The sequence below is a fragment of the Sphaeramia orbicularis genome, chromosome 16 (genome assembly GCF_902148855.1).
Source record: "Sphaeramia orbicularis chromosome 16, fSphaOr1.1, whole genome shotgun sequence".
Taxonomy (NCBI): domain Eukaryota; kingdom Metazoa; phylum Chordata; class Actinopteri; order Kurtiformes; family Apogonidae; genus Sphaeramia; species Sphaeramia orbicularis.
Window position 1 is genome coordinate 3770015 of NC_043972.1, and position 22186 is coordinate 3792200.

At 38.3% G+C, this 22186-nt stretch overlaps 1 protein-coding gene and 1 long non-coding RNA gene across 2 annotated transcripts in view; one reads left to right on the forward strand and one right to left on the reverse strand.

Moving 5' to 3' along the window:
• The window catches only part of snrka (SNF related kinase a), a 72580-nt gene that overhangs the window by 42712 nt on the left and 7682 nt on the right, over positions 1 to 22186 (reverse strand). The gene's annotated exons all lie outside the window — the stretch shown is intronic.
• LOC115435159 (uncharacterized) lies at positions 335 to 12709 on the forward strand. Its single transcript, XR_003937664.1, has 3 exons — positions 335 to 345; positions 11465 to 11467; positions 12521 to 12709. It is a non-coding gene; the product is annotated as an uncharacterized LOC115435159 (long non-coding RNA).

The window sequence follows — 22186 nt, forward strand, 5'->3', positions numbered from 1 at the left end:
TAATCTCAAACTGCCTGACTGACTGTCTTCGATGACGCTGTCTAGGCAGACGTGGTAACCTTGACAGTGGAATGGCGCCTTTCAGCCGAAGTGCAAATGGACTGATCTGAATAATAGGTTAATATGCTGACAAAATAAACTGTCCTTTAAAGGTCGGACAGTTGTCTGAGACAGCGTTTACCTAGAAACGTGTCTGAAAGCCAAACATTTGCTTGAGCGGACTGCTTAATAAAGCAAACTGTCTGAAAGATGTAGATCTTCACACTGTGTTTTTTGTTGTTGCTAGGCTGCTTAGGATACATTCATCCTTTCCACCTCAAAACATTTCTAGTGCTCTGTTTTTTAGTCATCAGATGTCTGATCAACTAAAAAAGTAGTTCTTGAAAGGAAAAAAAAATTTAATAAAAATCCTCCTTCCTTCCTGAGGAGTGCACTTCTCATCTGCCCACACTCAGCAGCCTACTTTTCTTCTTTTTTTCTATTACTGTGCACAAGATGCCTGGCCGACTGACTGCAGCAAACTCCTGCAAGGGCAACAACAAGAAATCAATACCTAAAAAGGATGCAGGACACAGCAAAGCAATTTGGTGTGCTGCTGCATGTTGTGGACTTCAGTACAATCCTTCTCTGCTGGTGGTCTTTCTGTCTCCTCGTGGTGTTCAGGTCTCCTACTATCAGACGTGCTGATAAACACCACAACAGCAAATAAGGCTGCTTCTAAAGAAAACACGAGTTGTCTTTTTTTCATTTCGCCGAGGCCACTGTACTGGCACAGCGGGAGGTTGTGTTGCAGAGGACTCTAGTAGCATAGTAAATAAAAAGGTGGATGCTGGTGCTGTCTGTTCAATGGAGTAAAGACACATCATGTAACGAGGCCACAAACCAGACAGAATAACCTGTAGCATGTGCTGTACAGATCTGCTTTTTCAAACAGAGAACAACCTCTATTGATGACTTATGTTGTGTTTAGTTAATGTTACACAACTCTGTCATTTCCAAAATTAATAGTATATATATCTTTTATTTTCAGATTTTATACAAACCTGAAAAGTACATAATTTTTTTAATACAGTACAGTGCAGTAATACAATAAGTCAAAGCAAAGCAGGTGTCCTCACAGCTGGATTGGAAATATTTTAACTATATTAGCACTGTTAGCACACCAACACTGATAAATCGCATTTAATCAGGATATCCACTTGATATGAAGTGTATCATGTGAATGTTATGCTTTTAAAAGATGTTTAAAACCGAATAATTTTCATGTTAAAAAGTAATAAAAACTGCAAAAATGTGCATCAAAAGTACATCTTTTCATTTACAGTCCAAGAAAACAGTCATATTTCTCCATACTGAATGTAATTGTTAGTTGCAGCCCTTTTCTATGCAGTATAAAAGACATAATCCACTGACTTTCTAGTAATTTCATCTTCACAGACAAAAGTCACAATGGTGTTTTCCCACATATTCCCACACAGGCACAGTAGCACTGGCAAAAATAGACAAGTGTAAACAGGAAAAGCAGCAGAGAGAGACTACCACACAGTTCTCTCTGAACAAAGCAGCACCGGATAACACCACTGTGCATTGGCTCAAACTGATGCACAACTTAATGCAAGATAGAAAAAAATTTTAAAAAAAATCGTCAACATTGACTTCATCTGCATCTGTTGAGCAGAAAACCTTCACATTACCCACCCAGCTCAACTAACACAGGTCAGGGTCATAGTTTTTATCCAAATTTACTGCAGAGGCACGTGTAATCCCTTAAATCAGATGGCTGACCACAACAGAAAATGAAAATATTCTCAATTTTACTTCTCTATGCAGCGAATAATAAAACCATAGGATTTAAACCTCGACTGGAGTGCACATGTGAATTCACAGTAGAAGCCAAATTTCCAGCTTTAAGATTAAAGACGTGCTCAACAGCGCAGCATAGGCGCATTAATGGGCAGTTTTTCTGAAAAGCTGTCACCAACATGCAGAGAGCTGTCAAACAGAAGAGTGCCTGCACACTCTTAAGGCCTCCAGACTCCTACACTCACACACACATGCTCTCATCACATCAACATAAATGGCACTGTCATTGGCAGGCGGTGGAAAGAGCACTTTAGGTGATAGCTGTAAATCTGTCACATACAGACCTGTAGCGGCTCCACCTCAACACTGCTGAGCTGCTGCAATTTACCCACAATAACACTCAGCATTCACAAAGGTGATCCACGCTAAGCCACAGCCACCTTCTGCTATAGACACAATGTAGACGGCAGCTCTGGACAGTGCAGATCTGTGGATTATCAAGGTGTGGTGTTCCTAAACTGAGCTCATTTAGCTCAGAGTAGGTTTTAGGCAATTAAGTAACAGCTCAGCTTTGTCAGAAGCACATGTTTAACTTATATCCTGATACGCGAGTTTCAGAATATTTAACAGAGGTGTCCATGCACTGATGATGTCTGTGCTATTTACAGCAAAATAGCGAAGACAGTACAGTAATACAGACACACCAGTGTGAACTTTATAACGATACACAATTTTCTATCTCTAAAATCCATCCATCCATCCATCCATCCATCCATCCCATAGATTTGCCAAATAAAACAAAATTCAAATACAATTTCCCTGGTATTTACTATGTTTAATGTTATTAGTTACTCATTTTATTTATACATTTTGTCATTCTGAGTGCTCTACATGTTACCCTTTAGATGTATTTGTGATTCTCTGATTATATTATATATATATATATATAAAGCTAAAACAACAACAACAACAAAAAACCAATAGCATCTGATTTCCTCAACTTTATCTCATGACAAAAAAATTGGACTTTAAAGTTAAAAGGAATATTGATCATCAACTGTGATGTTTTCAATATGTACTCATAAAAGTGTTTACCATGATAATATTTTTGGCCTCACTATACCCATATGTAGTGTACTTAAAACCAAGCTGCTAGTAAGACTATCTACCTGGGTCTAATAACTGAAGACTATCTACCTGGGTCTAATACCTGATGATGGAATTAAACGAGAAGACGCTTACCTATTTAAAATATTAATTCTTGCCTGCAAAAAAAGTGACCCTCTTCGACCACAGCAATGGCTGGATTTATAGAGGAAATATACACCATGGAAAAATTAACGTTTCATCTGAGGCTTGAGGTGGGAACTTTTAATCGAAGATGGGAGAAAGGAACCATATTCAAGGACACTACTTCTTGTTACCAGATCTAATGCGGAAAAGCAGGTGAGTGCATATGGAACAGCATCCCCCTTGCTGTTTTATGCTCTGTTATTGTTGTCACTGTACTGTAAAAGTGTTTTTTTTTAAAATTTAAATTAAAAAAAAAAAAAAAATCAAGCTGCTACTTAGATTGAGATCATCTGTCTAATCATTTTGAGGTATAGTATTTTGTTTCTTAACATTGGGTCCAGAGTAGGTACAGATAATACCAGGATGGGTCCAGTATTGAGCTGTACAGATGTGGAAACAGAAAGGAAATGAAAACTTATTGTTCCAGTCAGAAAAAAACAATGAGTGGGAGAATAAGAGAAACTAAACTGAGAAATCTTTTTTTTTTCTTTTGGACCAGTTTGATCTGTCTGCTTCCAAAAGCAGAAAAGGCACAAAAAAAACCCACACTGAGCCAGTACAGATACAGCGTTTGGAGATAACAAGGCCGGCTGCAGTGACATCAGGTAGTGGTGAGCTTCCTTCCACCATCACACAAAGCAGATTCTGCCTCGTTTTGGGACAAGGCCTGGGACGAATGGGTCAAGTACAGGAAGAAGTCATGTTCCACATCAGATTCTGGGTTTGTGTATAAAAAAGTGGGCATTTTCTTCCTTTGTTTGGTTAATGGAGGATCTGAATCTCATCTCAGCGTGCTGTTCCAAAGCCTTTGTTAGTGACTGACCGTCCTCTGCCTGAAGAGCCATTACTGCTCTTTCCTTTTTCCACTGTTGGCTCGTCTGCACTGCAGCTTCACCGAGCACGTCTCTGCTTTCAAAGGGGTTTAGGGGGAGCACTCAGTACGTCCTTCAGAATACAGGGTTCTCTGACACTTGGGCTTTGTAGTCTGATGTTCCATCAGTTCTGGCAGCATCAAAACGTAATGGTGGAGCATCACAAATGTGGAAATTGGATCCTCAAAGTTTAATCAGTTAAAAAAAAAAAACGAGCATGATCAGATTCAATTTAGAGATAATTTGTCGTAGGATAAGTATGATGTATGATCGCCTGCACAGAAGCTTTTGACACGAAATGATAAACACTACTATTCATACTAGTATAACATCCACTACAAGAACCTGTGAGTGCAGCATTAAGTGTGTGTTCAGGATCAACAGAGATGTATCAAGGCGGCAGCAGCAGATGCGTATGTCCTTGAAAAACAAGAAAATATGATAAAAACCCATCATGATGCTAGTTTCACAACGTTTTCTTCACTGCTCACATCCTCCTGACACATTGCCACGTGCGTATGATTTGTTTGTAATCTACAGTACGTTGAAAAACATACACACAGCCTAAAACCTTGGTAGAAAAGTCAAAATGTGTATCAGTAGCTGAGGGAATGTGATGTGGCTTAACACCTGAATTCCAAACAAAAGCAGGGTACTTCCTCATAGATTCCTCCATCCAACATGTTTTGTCCATTTTCGCTGCTGTTAACAAATCCCAGGTACTTTAGGTTCTACTTGACAAGCCATTAGTTGTCTGAGGCATTCATACAGAGCAGCTGTAATAGGCCGAGTAATCATGTTGACATGTAAAGAATGCTAAGGAAACCAGTAGACAATGATGTGGGTGATGCCTCCCAAAGAATGCTGGCAAAGCCATCTTTTGTCTGCCAACTGGACCCAACTTCAGACATGTAAGAGGCCAAAAAAAAAAAAAGACATGCCACAGCTCTTCCACACTCACTAACAGGGGCTGAAAAGGCTTCAGGCAGGCACAAAGTAACAGCGCAAGCACTTTTTACAGACGGCTATGATGGATTTTTTTTCTGTGTGATTCCAAATGTTAATTGTATCACTGGGGCATATTTCACCCCCTCATTCTGCCAGTGAGTGAAAGAGCAACAGATGTTGAAAAGAACCACGATGCGCAGGAGGAGTCGGGATGCACCGATGCACACAGCACATCAGGATGCGTTTTGACATTAAAAATATGAAATAACATGAGTGTAGGATAAGTGTGTGTGTATGTGTGTGTGTGTGTGTGTGTGTTGGCGAGTGTGACTTGAGAAAACGACAGACTGAGACTGAGAAGCAGGAAGAGGAGGAATATGCTGGTTCCCGGTGACGAGCGCTGCTGCTGAATATGAATGAGAGCCAGTGCAGCTCCTGCCTCATGCTGCCGTACATTAACATGATGGCTGGGGGCTTTTACTACACTGTTCTGCACTGAATATAAAGAAGACAACTAATAATAGGGCTGCATGATTTGGTCAACAGATTTTTATAGCGGTGTAATAACCTCACAAGTGCTCGCTTGTAAAAACTGCACAGATTACTGGTGTTTATAATAATTTGTCGCTACTCTGACTTTGTAGTTTTATCCAGTGGCTCTTTGTTCTAAATGTCACTCAGCTTGAATCCAAACTCTTGCCAAAAAACATCGCACTGCCTAAACAATGACAGATTTGTTATCTCTTTACTGTGGAGCAGACTACACGCTGAGAATTCCTCTGCATATCCACACCTGCGTGAGCCACATTTTTTATTTATTAACTTTCAGCCTTTTTGCTGTTATGTAATTGCACAGGCCGACGCTGCTGTTGTGTGGCATTTCCTTGAATGATTATATTACATTTTTCTACTATTGAAACAATTGCTGCCCAGTTTACTATACTGACCAACTAAAATCTATCCATTTATCTTTCAAACTACATGCTTCGTCATCTTCACCGTCAAACCTACACATAATTGAGAGCCATTACTCCAAGCAGGGTTTCCCCTATATACATTCTGCAGCAGCGCCACACCACTGCTGAATTTTCAGTGCTGCTGCTGCTGCTGCAAAAAAAAACACTTACTTTGAAGCAGCCTGATGTTCAAAATTTTATTACAATTTGTTAGCTGCTAGTTAACCAACTTGGCTATAGCTTTAGGCTTCATAACTCAACCTCCTCCCTCCCAACCCTCTCTGCCTGTGCTAATGAAGCAAACGATCTGGAATCCATATAGAATGGAAAAGAACCAGGCACATACTGTAACAGCGTTTTCAGACTGACAGAGAACCGTGCTGGTGCCAGTTCCCACACCTAATCTTGAACCGGCCGACGTCTTCAGAGCATTCGGGAACCAAAAATTTGGCCGAGAAACTGAGTCGTAATGTTCTGCGTTGCATTAAATAAACATAATGTGCCCACACTTGAAAACCCTTGGCCTTCAGTCCATGCCAAAGTTTTTGCACATACAGACGGACAAACAGACGACAAACTGTTGACAATACCCTGTGGTGAAGGCTGAGGGTAAAAACCATCTTTGAGAGTTCTGTGTCATCTTTACTGCCGCTTGTGCATTCACTTGCAGACGTGGTTTTTCTCCTACAGCCTATCCCATCATGCATCAGTCCTACTACCTCTACGGTAAGTGTCGAGGGACAAAACAGTAGCAATAAATGCAGGCTGTTGACGGGGAGGCACTTCGGTTCCTAGTGTAACCGGTGTGGGAACTGGCTCTGACACCGGGCTGGCTGGTCTGAAAACAGCTAAAGAACTTCTAGCTTCAAGTTTGATTCTGAGCTAACTGGTTTTGATGGTACTTAAATGAGGTAACTAGTTCAAGATAACTTGAATCTGGTGATTGGAAAGTTGCAATTTGTCAATTTCTTTCCACAAAATCACCAGAAGTCACAATTTAAAGGGCTATTTTGCAAAATTTTCCTCCAGAGGAGCATGCCCCCAGATCTCCCTAGTGTTGCTAGCTTACCGACACAACACCGCTACTACAAAAACTTCTAGGGGAAACACCGACTGCAAGACAAAACTAGAGCATGCAAATAAAACATACACTTCCACACACCAACAAAACAGCACTTTCCACATTACACCAGCAAGGTAAAACAATGAGATCCCCCAAAATCTCTCTTCTGCTGATATAATTAACTGTGCACCATATAATTATAACTTTGTCCTTGTTTCCCAGTTAACATCAGCAAACACAATTAGATGATTCCAGGTCTTTTTTGTTTATGTGTAAACATGTACTGTATATGCCAAACACACTGATATATGATTCCAAAAGCTGATTCTTCATTGAGTTGATCTGCTTTCTTGCTGTGCACGCAACAAACAATGCTTAGTTTTACCATGGCGGAGCAGCAAAAGTGGGTTATGCAACGGTTTGCAACCTCGGGCTCCCTCGAGACTCGATGCCTTGTAAAATAAATTGCACTGGTGCCATAACCAGGTCAAAGAGCGTGCCCTGGAGTGACCTGCAGCGTAAACACTGCTTCAGACTGTATATAATGATGGACAATGTGCTGCAGCTTCCTGACACTTTGGAAAAATAAAATCTGAAATATCAGAACTACAGGAGCTGCCACAGTCTGTTCAGCAGAGATTCTAGGATGACCAGAGACCTGATTCATTTCCTCCTACATGTCTGATAGTCATTACAGCTGCCAAATTGACTCTTTACATCAGGGAAGTCAAACTCATTTACTTTCAGGGGCTACATTCAGCTCAATTTGATCTCAAGTGGACCGGACCAGAAAAATAATGGCATGATACCCTTTAAATAATGATGACTCAAAAGTTTTATCTTTGTTTTAGTGCAAGAAAAAAACATTAAATAAAAAAATATATATATCCAAACAAAAAAAGAGTGTGAATAAAGTGAAAAAAATGAAATTTCTTAAGAACAATAAGTGCAACTTTACCAATATTATGCCTCAACTTATCATTTATACATATGGATCAGATCTATAAAGCCAGACAGCATTTAGTAACAGACAGAATATCATTAAAATTGTACTTAATTTTCTTTAGACATCTCCGATTGCTCATGTTTGTTCAGGTCATTCACATTTTATTGTTAAAAGGTAGTTTAATGTAAACATTTCCATAATTTGATTTTTTTTTTTTTCACCAAAACAAAGAGAAAAACTTGGAGTTGTCATTCTTTAAAGACATAATGTAATTTTTCACAGTAAACCAAGAAGAAAATTTGGAGTTATTATTTATACGAAAAATACAATTTTCACTAGAGTGTATGTGGCCCCTGAACTGAAATGAGTTCGATTACACTTGACTGTCAATATATTCTGCGTAATTTTTGCACTTTGTAAATTCATCCATATGTTTGCCACCCCTGCTTTATATCTTCAAATAACACAATAACATTTTTTGATTCATACTTCAAGGTTTTATTTGTTCCAACTCCCGCTGACTAGAGTAATGAGGCAGTGGGTTTCACTTTTCTGGATCTGCCACTGTATACATTTGTATTTACAACGGTGTCGTCTGTGCTCTGTCGGAGAGTGTCACATTGGATATAACTGAATCATCTGTTTCAGTATGTCCTACTTTATTTACCTGTGTGCTTTGATAAATTAGGTGACTAGATGATGGATAAATCATCCAACCCTGTGTTATGTAACTATTTACAACCCAAGGCTCCCGTGAGACTCACTGCTGCGTCAATAAACTACACTGGTGTCATAACCTGGTCCAGGATCATGACCTGCAGTGTCCTCACTGCTTTACACATAAATAACGTCTTTAAAGCAGGGGTGTTGAACAGATGGCAAAAACCAGCCCGCCAAAGGGTCTAATCTGGCTCATGTAATGCATTTATGAAATACACTGAAGATATTAACTATAAATGGTGTCAAAATCATCTGAGTTTAGGTTCCACATGCAGCCCAATTCCATCTGAAGTGGGTCACACCAGTAAAATACTATTATAATAGTAGGCCTATATATATTGAATATAGTTTAGTTCTCTGTTTATTTTTTGTTTCCTGGTAGACTGGTCGTGTAATGGTGATACACCCAATACAAAGGTGCTATGACTAGTTTTTTATTGTTTTATTGTTATCTATTTTAACGTGATAATCGATGAAGGAAATTTATCTGGTTAAGAACTGACACTGAAAGTAAGAAAGGGACAGGACTAGATAAGGTTTTGCTTCTTTTTGGCCCTTCTGAAACTGTGTGTATTATGAGTTGATACATATGTACATTTATGTTAAATTTATTGTATTTCGTTACTTTTCTGTGATTAATGATCATTGATGGGTGCATATATGACTGATTTCTTGCTTTAATTGTTCTGGGTTTTTTAACTTCAAAGTTTGAGACAAATAAACTAAACTAATAATAACCTATAAATAAGGACAAATCCAATTTTTCTCTTTGTTTTAGTGTACAAAAGTAAAATTCTATTAAAATGTTTACATTTACAAATGATCCATTCACAAAAAGTGTGAAAAACGTATATAAACAACCTGAAATATCTTCGGGGAAATAAGTGCAATATCAACAATATTATGTCTGTTACTAAATCTTTTATGTATTTGTAGATCCATTGTGATCTGTAAGGTGTAATGCATGTATGCAAACGAAAAGCTGAGGCATAACATTGTCAAAATTTCACTTATTTTTCTTAAGAAATTTCGGGTCGTTGATGGTTGTTCACATTTTTAAAAGATACTTTGTAGATGTAAGCATTTTCATTGTATAATTTTACTTTTTTCACTGTTTTAAAGGGGTCATATCTTGCTAAACCCACTTTTATTAGTCTTTGGTTCATTTATTTGTGTATTTGGACGCTAACAGTTCATAAAATTTTAATTTGAACCCTCCAGGTGCTGCAAAGCTATCTTTATGTTAATTCTGGCAAAAATAAAGTGGATTTCTACAACCTGTTTTAATTCCTTCTTAATTGATTATGTTACAACTAGTTACATCATAACATTTGCACATATATCGTCAAAACTTCTGACAAACATTTTTCCGAGTACGCCATAATTGTTTGTCAGCAGCAGCGGTTGTAGTCCATACTGAAAATATGTCCGAACTTTGAGCCAATCACCTAAAATGTTCAGTTGTTGGTTGTATTAACAAACTCAAGTGGCTGAACGGGACAGAAAGTACAGTCAACAATCTGGAATCGGGTGGGGTCATGTGCATTTAAAGGGCCAGTGCTCAAAACAGCCTTTCTGGTGTCATTACTCAGAAATCGGGTTGAAGATGGACCTGTGGAGTTGAATTAATGAAGAATTCAGACCCAAGCAGAGCATTTACAGTTTATGTAGACCACAGGGAAATGTTTTAAAATGCATAATTTCATTTAAAAAAGCTAAATATGACCCTTTTAAAAGGTTCAACCCTATAGGTTATAAACTCCTTTACTCAGGTATTTGTGGTGTCTGTTCATTTGTCTCTGTTTAATATGTGCAGTCTTGCCCCGAGTCCGAGACAGGGAGGGGTGGAGTGGAGGCAGAGTCCCCCAGAGACCTCGAGCGTACCACCTCACACCTGGCTCGCTCATACTCGCAGCATCTGTTACCATAGCAACGCATGCTCCCTGCCTCAGGTTGGAGAATGAAATGTGCCGCTGTCAGGCCCTGTGGCAGTTCTGTGAATGCATGCACACGACAACACAACCCTCATATTGGTGTGTGTAAAAGTCGTTTCTTTTTTCTTGCAGTCTCATAAAAATCAACCATGTAAGCCTATAATTATTTTTCACATTTACATTTTAAGCCGTGTGGTCCCGAGTGATTTACAAACAGGATAAGCTTGCAATGCGAGCAGTCAATAATGAGTAGTACGCTGTGTGTATAAATAAAGAGTGGGAAACTATGAAAAATAGCGTTTTATTTCTGTATTCCCATCAGAGTATGAACAAACAAACAATGCTTGTAGAGGAAACTGAATGGGAAGAGCTCAACCCCCTCCTTTCCTCTATCACTCCTGTTTTCACTTTATTTCTCTTTCGACAAATCTGACTTTTTCCTCCTCGTCTCCTACACAGTCCACATTCACATAAAACCTCGTGAACATCCTCTTTCCTCTCCCTCTTCTCTGAATTACAGCGACACCATGATGCTTTAATTAGCGACTGTGGGATTTGTCTCTTGGCATCTTTTCCTCTGCTGCTCTGTATTCAGACGTTTTGCTCTGATAAACCGGCGAACAGCCTGAAAATGACAGCAGCCACAGGACCAATAACAAGAGACTGCGATGAAGGAGATGGACCAGATCAGTACTGAGAAAAAAAAAAAAAAAAATTGCCCTGTCCTCATCACAGTTCAGCTGCCCACTACTGAAATCAATTAGGGAAAACTCAACCATGCAGCTTTTCAGTACAGGCCAAAGGCAGTCAAAGCCATGGTGGCTTTCATCGCATTTAAATAGTAACAGATAAATGATATGCTCAAATTGTCAAATTATTACTATTACCATCAGCGTTCAGACGGAAAAACATGGCAAGGATAAAGCAAGGGGGTTGTGAAACAGAAAATACAATCCAAAATACAATCAAGTTAGGACAGTAAATACTGTGATAATCATTGAGAAAACAATCACAAAAAGTATTCTATCGCTGTGAATGTGCTTAATAGGCCAGCAAAGCCTCTTTCTGGAGTGAAATGCTACAACACGGCAAAGGTTTAGCCATTTTTTTTTTCCATTCTTTGTTTATTTGGAAAAGCAGATCGCAAAAAAAAAAAAAAAAATCCCTTTCAGGTGGGTCCAGTTCAATGTCTAGTTTAGCCATATTTTTATTAATGATTTTCCTAATTAATCATTTACTCTCTCACAGGTTCCTGCAACATTTTCGACATAAAAAAATCTTAAATGTATAGATTCTTGAAGACCTCAGTGAATTAAAATTAAGGTCAAATACTATGGAATTTTCTAGTCTTCAATGAAAAAGCCAAGTAACTATTGAACAAAGTAACAATCCAAACAATGTAGGCCAACCACCTGCATTAGTCAGTGGTCCAAGACAGATGTCAAACGTAGTCAAACCTATCACTTCACCTTCTACCTGCTCAATTACAAACTATAAGACAGTGAAGACGTGACATAACTTTGTTTTCTGCTTCTCACTTTCTTCACCTGACTCCACTTTCTTAACCTTCGTTTTCTCATTCAGTTAGTTTGTGTTAGTCTGATATGGATCACACTGCCTGTACTTGTCAGTTTCCATCTGGGATTCAACCATTCTCTAAATCTAATCATTCGCTTAACCTTCTAGTGTTGTGGAAAAACTTGCACTTTGCTTTGTGAGAGTCTAAATCATATATAGTCCCAAAAGACTGAAGACCGGCCACAAACATCATTATCTACATCGCACAGGCTAAACTAAAATATATATACAATCATGTGCAAAAGTCCTGGCTCAACATTAAATTTGTTGGTTTTATAAAATTCTAATAACCACACATATGCATTTGTCAGTTTCTGTATTAAGATCCAATCTGATATTTGTGAAGTATGAACAGCAGGAAAAAAAAAAAAATCTGCGTCTACAAACCAAAGTGGTCGGACTTAAAGTGACCTCCCTTTGCACTCAACGTGTCTTTAACCCTTTTATTTAGACAACATGAGATTTGTGGCATTAATTTTCTGGTGTTTTATACCTGGTTTCATTCACCACATGTCAGATGTTTAGAATAGCTTGTACTGCTTCTTGTCATGGGGTCAGAGGTCAAACTAAATTGTGACTTTAACCTTTATAACACATTTAGTTCAGTTTTTTGGGGTACCTTTTAAAGGAGTGATATTTTGCTTTTTTTAAATGGAATTATATATTTTAACATAAACTATAAATGCTCTGCTTGGGTCTGAATTCTTCATTCATTCAACTCCACAGGTCTATCTTCAACCCTATTTCTGAGCTATGACACCAGAAAGGTGGTTTTGAGCACTGGCCCTTTAAATGCACATGAGCCACTTCAGGCCCCGCCCCCTCCAGGTTGTTGGATGTGCTGCTCTGTCCCGTTCAACCAACAACTGAACATTTTAGGTAATCAGCTCGAAGTTTGGACATATTTTCAGTCTGGACTACAACCAATGCTATTGACAAACAATTATGTCGTACTTGGAGAAATGTTCGTCGGAAGTCTTGACCTTATATGTGCAAATGTCGTGATGTAACTAGTTATAGACACAACAAATCAAGCAGAAATTAAAACGGGTTGTAGAAATCCACTCGATGTTTGCCAAAATGAATATAAAAATAGCTTTTCAGCACATGGAGGTTTCAAATTCAAACTTTTGGAACTATTAGGGTCCAAATACACAAATAAATGAGCCAAAGACTAATAAAAGTGGGTTTAGCAAAACACGACCCCTATAAGGCTGTGCACGTATTTCCTGTATTTTCTTGTATCTGAAGAAAAGAGGATGAGAAATAAATATGTATGGTCATTTCAACCCTGCAAAAACAAATACACTAAATTGGCCTGAGACTTTTGCACAGTACTGTATATAAAATCAAAAACGCCTACAGAAAGTCAACTGTAAATACAAGACATTTTACGAACCATTTTCCCTGATTTTAATTACAGTCGTTTTAATAACCCAGAGGAACCAGAATCCCCTTTTAATTTCATCAAGTCATTAAGACATCTTGATCGTCAGTATTAAATGTCATGACAATCTATGCAACAATTGTCGTACCAATTCATTACAGAATCAAATTAACTCCTTAGGTTGGCGCAGTTGCCAAAATGAGCAGATTTTCACCTCCGGAATAACAAGTCGGCTTGTAAGTAAATCTACAAACATTTAAGCCTTCACATCGACTGGGCAATTAGCAGACGGAGCAGGCGACCGGCTCGGCCTACCCAGTGGCCTGTTGACACAACGTGATGGGGCTCATTCCACACAGCAGCAGCACCTCTCATTTGTCATGGATCACTGAAAGGAATAATTACACATAATCACTTCTGTTTCCCTGCCTGCTCACTGTCCTTTCTGCACACTGGAATCATGCTGTGATAATAGTTAAGCCAGCAGCTTTGCATCTGGTGAAAACTAAAGCCAACATCACTTCCTTTTCTCATCTCCATTAAAAGTATTTTCCCCAAAAGGCGACAGGTATTCAAATCTTTATTTACCTTGTGATTATTAAAGAACTGTCGCTGGGATAAAATACTCAAAAAGCTTCATCATTTCTATGTCAGCTGGCAGAGGGAGACCTATTCAGATGTCTGATAAACTGCTTGGCTAGCTCGTAAATGTTGGCCAGATGCTGTACAGTGCTGGCTGCTTTATCTCGGATGTGAACTCGTGGATAAGTCAGCCAGGGAGTGTCTGTCCCATTCAGCAGCCCGGTGGGTGTATTAATAGCAGATGTGTCAGATTCAAAGCTGACTAGACATCTGCCAGTGCAATGTGGACCACTGTTATGGAAATGGACAGGACTGGAGAAAGATGGCAGCGCAGAACAGGAGAGGACGAGCCAGAGTGAGATGGCAGAGTCGAACCGTAACTTCTCAAAACCGAGGTCGAAACAGACATAAGTGCAGAAGTTGGCGACATGCTCTGTTTGACAAAATGAATCACACAAGTCTCCTGCATCCAGTAGATAAAGCACTGACCACCGTGTAAACTGCGGTGGGTGACACAGCATTCGTTTTTTTTTTTTACCTGGCGCCTGCAGTGCAGAAGCCGGTCCTGCCCGACCGTACGACAAGCTGCTGCCTCAGCTGCCTGATACAGAATTAACACGGACTGATGACCAGCAGTCACAACAAAAGTGTGCACAATCTCTCCACTGGAACAACAAGTAACAAGGATTAAAGTCCTGGAGATAAAGGACCGAACACTGTTAGCGCCTCAAGACCAACTGCATATATTTACTCACATGCCAATGTTTTGATCCAAAGGGATTTGGTTCAGGCAAAATCAGAGAGTGCACAAAATGTTGCAATAAAAGAGAATGTATTAAATTATTCATGTGGTGACCAACAAAGGCAGCAGCATCATCTTTAAAAAACCAGGGCACTGGTATCTTAAAAATCTTATTCTACAGACCAAACCAAATATGAACCAAACAAGAACCAAACATGGAAATTGACAACATCCCCCATTAGCGTTTCACTGAAGTGAGGCTGAATGGTCCCTGAGCATGTTATTGATGTCACAGAAGGTCAATATTGATTCAAAATTAACGCGGATAAATCCATCATCGTGATTAATCTGATTCAAAATTTTAACATAATTAACCCATCTTCATACCACCCATCTGGTGTATGAATGCAATGCAATGTGAATGTTTGATTGGTGTCGGTGTGAACTGTCAGCCACGCTTCCGTCAGCCTGCCCCAGGGCAGCTGTGGATATATATGTAGATTACCACCACCAGAGTGTGACTGTGAGAGCGAATGAATAATGGATCAATAATGTAAAGTGCTTTGGGTGCCTTGAAAAGCGCTACAGAAATCTAATCCATTACTATTATAATTATTATTTCTTCAATTCCTGCAAGAATATCAGCTTTGTGTTCATCTAAACAGGCCCAGGTTTCACACTGAGTAAGTCAGTTGAGACTAGATTTGCATTACATTTCAATAAATATACTTTTTGTGGCATTTTTGTTTGGTGGTGTACCTTGTGATTTTTCTAATGTAAAATAGGTGCTGTGGCTCAAAAAGGTTGGGAAACACTCATCTAACATGACAATGCACACCTAGAGCATTGTGAACCAAGATTAGAGGAACAGAAGCTGATTACTGTATTCTCCAGACTAACACACAGTACATGAATGAAACAAGTGAAAACCCGTCTGTGATGTCCATAGTTGTGTCTTCTCATCCCATAATCCTTACCGTATGTGTCAATAACAGTGTGTATAAGACACTGAGGAGGTGTAAAGGTAGTTAAAGACAGTCTGCATTGAGCCTGTAAAATGACTGTAACATACTGTACCTATAATCAACAGTGACACCACTCAGAGACAAAATATCCCACTAGAATAAGAGTCTCATGTCATCAGCCGGTTTGATCTTCAATCATTATTGTTCAATGCAGGGCTGGAATATTTATTCTCCACCATCACTTTGATGTCACTTTTTTTATATCACAGTGTCATTGTTGAAAGATCTGGGAGAAAAGGGAATGTTTGTTTCAATACAACAGACGTCCCTGCTAAAGTAAACATGGCAGAATCACTGACAAAGTAAAGATGAAGAATGGAACAGAGGATGAAGGATGAGGTTGCAGAATGCAGTGAATCAAGGAACTGAATCACACATTGTGCAGCCGTACTCTAAGCCTATCATAGTACAGCTTCAGATGATGAGAAATCAATCATATTTGCACTTTTTCAAGTGGAAATGCCAAAATTTTACAGCCTGTAGTGCATAAGATATGAGAATTTGATGCTTTCTGTGTTACATCTGGGAGTAAATGAGGTCATTGTAGATAGATACTTTAACCCTCGAAGACCTAAACACTATCTGGCAACTAAAAACATCTACTGAACCACTAATCCAATCAATACATGTAAATAATTCAGGTACAATGCAGTGTGTCATCTTTTTATGGTCATCAAATATGACTCATTTGGATGTTCAGAAGCTCTGTAGTTACCATGGAAACACAGTCATCTTCTACAACATTGATTCGCCAGTATAACCCGTGGAGTTGGATCAGTAGTCGCTTGTCCATCGGACATATGCGCAAAACTTTACCAATATTTACTTAATGTTGAAAAAACAGATGTGCGTAATGTTGGTTTTTCCATTAAATCACAAATGTGGTGATCTGTCTATTTATTATCGCGAGATGACACGAGAAGTCATTCCATAAACATGGCAACGAACGTAAATATCATGTTGATTTACAGATATATTCATTATTATTATTATATATTACCCCTCTATCCTGTACTAAATTAAAAAATGATTGGGTTTCTTGGTGTGTCCACATGTACCACGCCATGTTTCTTTTAAAACTCTTCTTCTTCGCTTGTTGTAACATCCGTCAACATCCGTTTTTTTTATTCACGTGACTCTAGTTGTGGAAAAAGGTCTTTCCATTTCAGTTTTGCGTGATATACCAACTGTGCTACGCCTGAAAAACCACCTCTTATCAGCGCAAAAACTTTTTTAATCAAAAAACAAGAGTTTTGGCGAAATTGTCATTTTTCCATTAGCTAAATTAAAAGTTATATTCGCACAATTTGAGGGTCAATGGGGTCAAAGCGCCTAGTGTTAGTGGATGGAGATGCTTGTTTTTACATTCAGTTAATGATACATTTAGCTGGAGAAAAAAAAAACAAAACACATTTTCTTAGTTTCCCTGTTGTGATACAACAACCTTTCAACTGACTCTGAGCTTTTATGAATATCTAAATGATTAGTACATTAAATATAGAAAATGCAGGCTGTAATTTTATAATAAATGGTGACAAATCACTTAGCAAAGCTTCAATTTAAAGAAAAATTCAGTTGTTACACACCAACATTTCTAGATTGATTAATAGATGCTCATAACTGGTATTTGATTTGTTACTTTATGATATTTAACAGGAAACAACATATTTCCATAACATTAATAATAATATGGATACGAGCACTAACTGTCAGTGTGAGCTCCTCACCACTGTTTTAGATGAGGCCATGAAAATTGGATATGAGCAATCTGAAATTTCTATCATATCTATCATTCAAAACTCCTCCTGCACCACTTGAAGGGTCTGCCACACTCATGCACTAATGATTCCGGAGTGCATTTTGGCATGCCAAGGCCGACCGAGAGCGTGTTTGAAGGAGTCAAAGTGAGCTGTCAGGGCTTCGGCGGTGAGGAGTGCGGGAGCTACACAAGTGTGACTGCAGGCAACAAGTTCACATCTCCTATGCTGTCTGTAGGCTCTGGAATTAAAGAGGGCAAAACAATAGAAACACAGCCTGGTCCTGTCAATCCGAACCAACCCAAACTATTTTCAGCTCAACTCCAAAAGCTAATTAGCAGCATCCCCACTGTGTTGGGAAGTACACAGCTTCAGATAAAGACAGCTCATTTCAACGTCAGGAATTAGGAAAAAGCATCAAATAATCAAAAACAGGACGATATTAAATAACAGATCTTTGTTGTGTCTATCAAATATTTACTGCATGGAAAAAAGACCACTCATTTGTTGTGTTGTTTTGTTTTCTCTCTTTGCACTACAGATACATGTGTGTACTATGTTATAGATTTTTGTCTGTTTTACATGTATAAGCGGGTATGAATACAGTGAGCTTTTATACAGGGATCATCTTCACTGTTATTTCATTTTCTGATTGTTTTCTCGATTTCTGGAGTAGCTTTCTGGTCTCTGAAAGACAAAAAATATCCCTCAGTATCTGTCAAATCCAGGCCTAAAATGTCTTGTTTTGTCATCGACCTAAAAACATAGAAAACATCAAAACTGACTTCTTTTAATTGACATTTTCTTCATGTTTTTGTTGGTATAGTGGCCAGTATCACCACATGTCATGTGAAAAACCAGGTTTCCATTCCCAGATGTGTTGATAAATACGTTAATACAATTTACTGTGTATTGAACTATGTCTAACTGTGTATGCTACAAATAAAACCTATCTAATATCATTTTCTTCCAAATAGTTGACAGTTACATATTGCCTTACAAGTAGTTAAAATCATTTCCAATGTGTTGACACTTAAATCAATTAACTATATTGATATAACTGTAGTATTTTAACTTAAATATTAAAAAATGTTCATGTTTTTTTAACTAACACACAGCTTATTGTTTCATTTTTTGAATCTCTAAAGGGCTCTAAAGGCAGTAAATCAATGGTCCTTGCTTTTCTTTTTTTGGGGTGGTGGTTTTCTTTTAGTTTTTTTTTTTTTTTTTTGTTGTTAGGAATTTGATGGTTGTTTTCTGTATTGAAAAACTTGTATTGTAGCTCTTCTTTCATGCCAGAACATCAATAAAAATGTTAATGTTTGATGTTATTTATCATTTTTTACATTTAAATGCATTTTCCTAGTGTTGTAACATACTTTGTGACAGCTGGTTATTAAAAACTTTAAACTGACTTGACTTGAAAAAGGTAAAAAACTAAAATATCTTCCTCTGACAGAAAAACACAGCTGTAAAAAGACACTTTTCCCTCTCAGCTGTCATTTAGAAGTACTCTACTGTTACCGCTGTGAACACTCATCTTGAAATTACGTCTAGCGGTGGAACCTTTGACTCTGTCTCTGTCCTCGTGTCTTCAGACCGAGTGCAATTCACAACCTTTGCCACCTGTCCCCTTCTTATCCATTCACGTCCATCTCTCCGGAGAGCCCTGCTAGCTTCGACTAATCCCCTCCATAGCTGAGTGACAGCTGACCATTTGCTCTGTCAGCGCTGCAGTGCAGACCTCTTTCTTTGCTCAGCTTTTTAAAATCACTCTTTCGCACAAAGTCAGTCACATAATCGGGTCATCTGCTCGCTTTTACCGCGTTCTAATGCTGTGAAAGTAATACGACGGTGAGCGAAGTGGACTGAGCATCCTCTAGTAAAGTGTTTTTGTGCTTTTCTTTTTTTTTTTTTTGACTTTTTTCTGTAGATCTAAAATAAGCTACTTAAAAAATGTACTTCTTATTACTGACATCTACCAAAATAGCACATCAGATCCACATGTTATATAGTAGGCAGAAAAACAATTCCTCACACTAGCCTGCTGCTAAAGCTCATGGGAATTCCATGTTGCACTTGATATGAAGACAAGACCTGCCAAATGCTGCAGTCATTAGTAGCCCAGGGATGAATGGAAATAGAACAGGCTGTACACGTAGTAAGAAGCAGATCCTCAGCAATCCCGTTCTCATTCACATGCAACACTCCTCCACAGCCTCGTCGCTCCCCTGAGGTTTACTTCCACTCCTGGGTGTCATCTCGCAGAGTTTAAGTGGGACGTACGCTCACACAAACACAGACACATGCTTACATTTCCTCTGACAGTTTAACAGGATCCATAAGCCCACGTCTTCACAGCCAGTCAATCTACACTTACATAAAGACAGGAAACGCGTTTTAATAAAAATATCAACACAAACCACTTCTCGGTTATTTTACGCTCCTTTCAAACATACTTTGACTTGTAGATATTTTCACAATGACAGGAATGGGACGAGTTCTACATGTCAACATTACAAAAAAAAAAATTTATCTTGACTGTAGAGGAGAAACACCATTATGTCGTTGGGCCTAAAATTATGAGTTAACTATGAAAAGTGACATCTCCATTCATGAAATGTTTCTGCACTGTCTGAGCAGTTTAATCCAAACTCCATTAATCAAAGCACTAAACCTGATGCAATGTAGTGGTAAGACAAGAATAGATTAGATAAACCCAAAATAAAAATGGGTTAAGTTAATCACAAATCAGAAAAAGCTATAATTAGGTATCTGGTTTGAGGAAGTCGGATTTACAACTTTTTAAGACATTTTTCAAGGTGTTTTTGGTCAAATTTCAGACCATACTTCCACATGAAAAACAGTCCAATGGGTCTCATAGTTATTGTGTTGAACCAGTCTTAACCATGTTTCAATCCACTAACATTACATTTCCATTTGTCCAGGACTAATGTTTCTGCTGCTAAAGCTCACACCTGAACCCCTCCACCCATGAATGACTGTTGGAGGCGCCACTCATTACCATCTGTATTAAGATACAATGATTAGGCCTAGCACTAATTATACATTTGACAAATTCTGTACAAAGATATATAAAGAAAATATAAAAATCTTATTTATTGTGCCTGTGGGATTGCCAACACCTTTGACTGTCAGATTAAAGGATTAATTATCAATTTCAAGGCTAATTAAAGCCTTAATTTAGGACAGTCATATTTAATTAAGCCTTTTTAAAGATCTATGGACACCCCGTGTTATTACAATCATTTTAATCGTGCAAAAAAAAAGGGACCAACTGAATTAATAGGTACACTGAAGCACGATATATGAGTCAATTCACTGCATGAAAGTCAGTCAACATATACAAGTGAACATAAAACTGTTAAAAGCTTCACAATTGAAGCCTTTGCTTTGCTACATTTAATACAGTTACTAATCCGATGGCCTACAGTTGTGGAGAAAATTATTAAACTGCCCTTTTCTTCAATTTCTTGTTCATTTTAATGCCTGGTATAACAGAAGGTACATTTGTTTGGACAAATATAATGATAGCAACAAAAATAGCTCATAAGAGTTTAATTTCAGAGCTGATATCTATCCATTTTCCATGGTTTTCTTGATAAAAACCAAAATCACTTCAGTTCTTGCGTCAATATCTATGGCATTGCACTGACAAAAACAGTGCTTTAATGCATTCCATGTTTTCTTTTCTGTCTGTTTTAGTCACATGATACACACAGGAGTTAGTACTTGATTGTTTTTGATGACTTTTGATGGTCTAATCATTTTTTCCGCGACTGTATGTTTCTAACCTTTTGTCCTACAGTTGTGATAGTATACACAAGCATCCAGCTGCCATTCTTCAACATACCTGCTGAACCTGTTTACTTTGTACACACACAATTCTACCCATCTTTCAATGAAGTCAGTCTGGAATCCATTAGTTATGCAAGATATGTTTGCATAAACCTATCTGACACATCTGAAAAACATTAGCTTCCGTACAATAGTGTGTCCTTGTCCTTTACTGCAACAAAACATAGACTAGACTATAGTTAGATCAAATTAGCAAAAAGAAAAACTAAAACAAAAAAAGTGTATGAGTGATCCTCTTACAATAAAACCATCCTATAATATGGTTTGGAATAACACACAAGTGCTCATCCACAGCCACCCACAAAAGGACCTGATCTGCCATGTCAACGTTACCCATCATCAACAACAAAATACTCTTTGTTTCAAATTGTATGATTTTCTGATCCCAGCTGTGGTGCAATAAACTGTAAAGTGTATTATACTGATCTAATACAGTACTGACAATAGCATAGGAAGCTGGTTTTTAGGGTTGAGCGTATCTAATAACACGGATTCATTTGCAGCTTGGTTTGGGGACAAAAACGTCAAACAGCAGCATTGGAGTTAGTTTAAAATTAAAACGGTCCAATATACTGGGGAAAAAAAAGCCAATTCAATGCTGTGGCTATAATACCCAGCCATGCGTGTCCCATGAAAGAGTTAAAATCCACGAAAATCAATACCAACTGGAGATAAGACAGATTTACTGGGCGAAAACCACC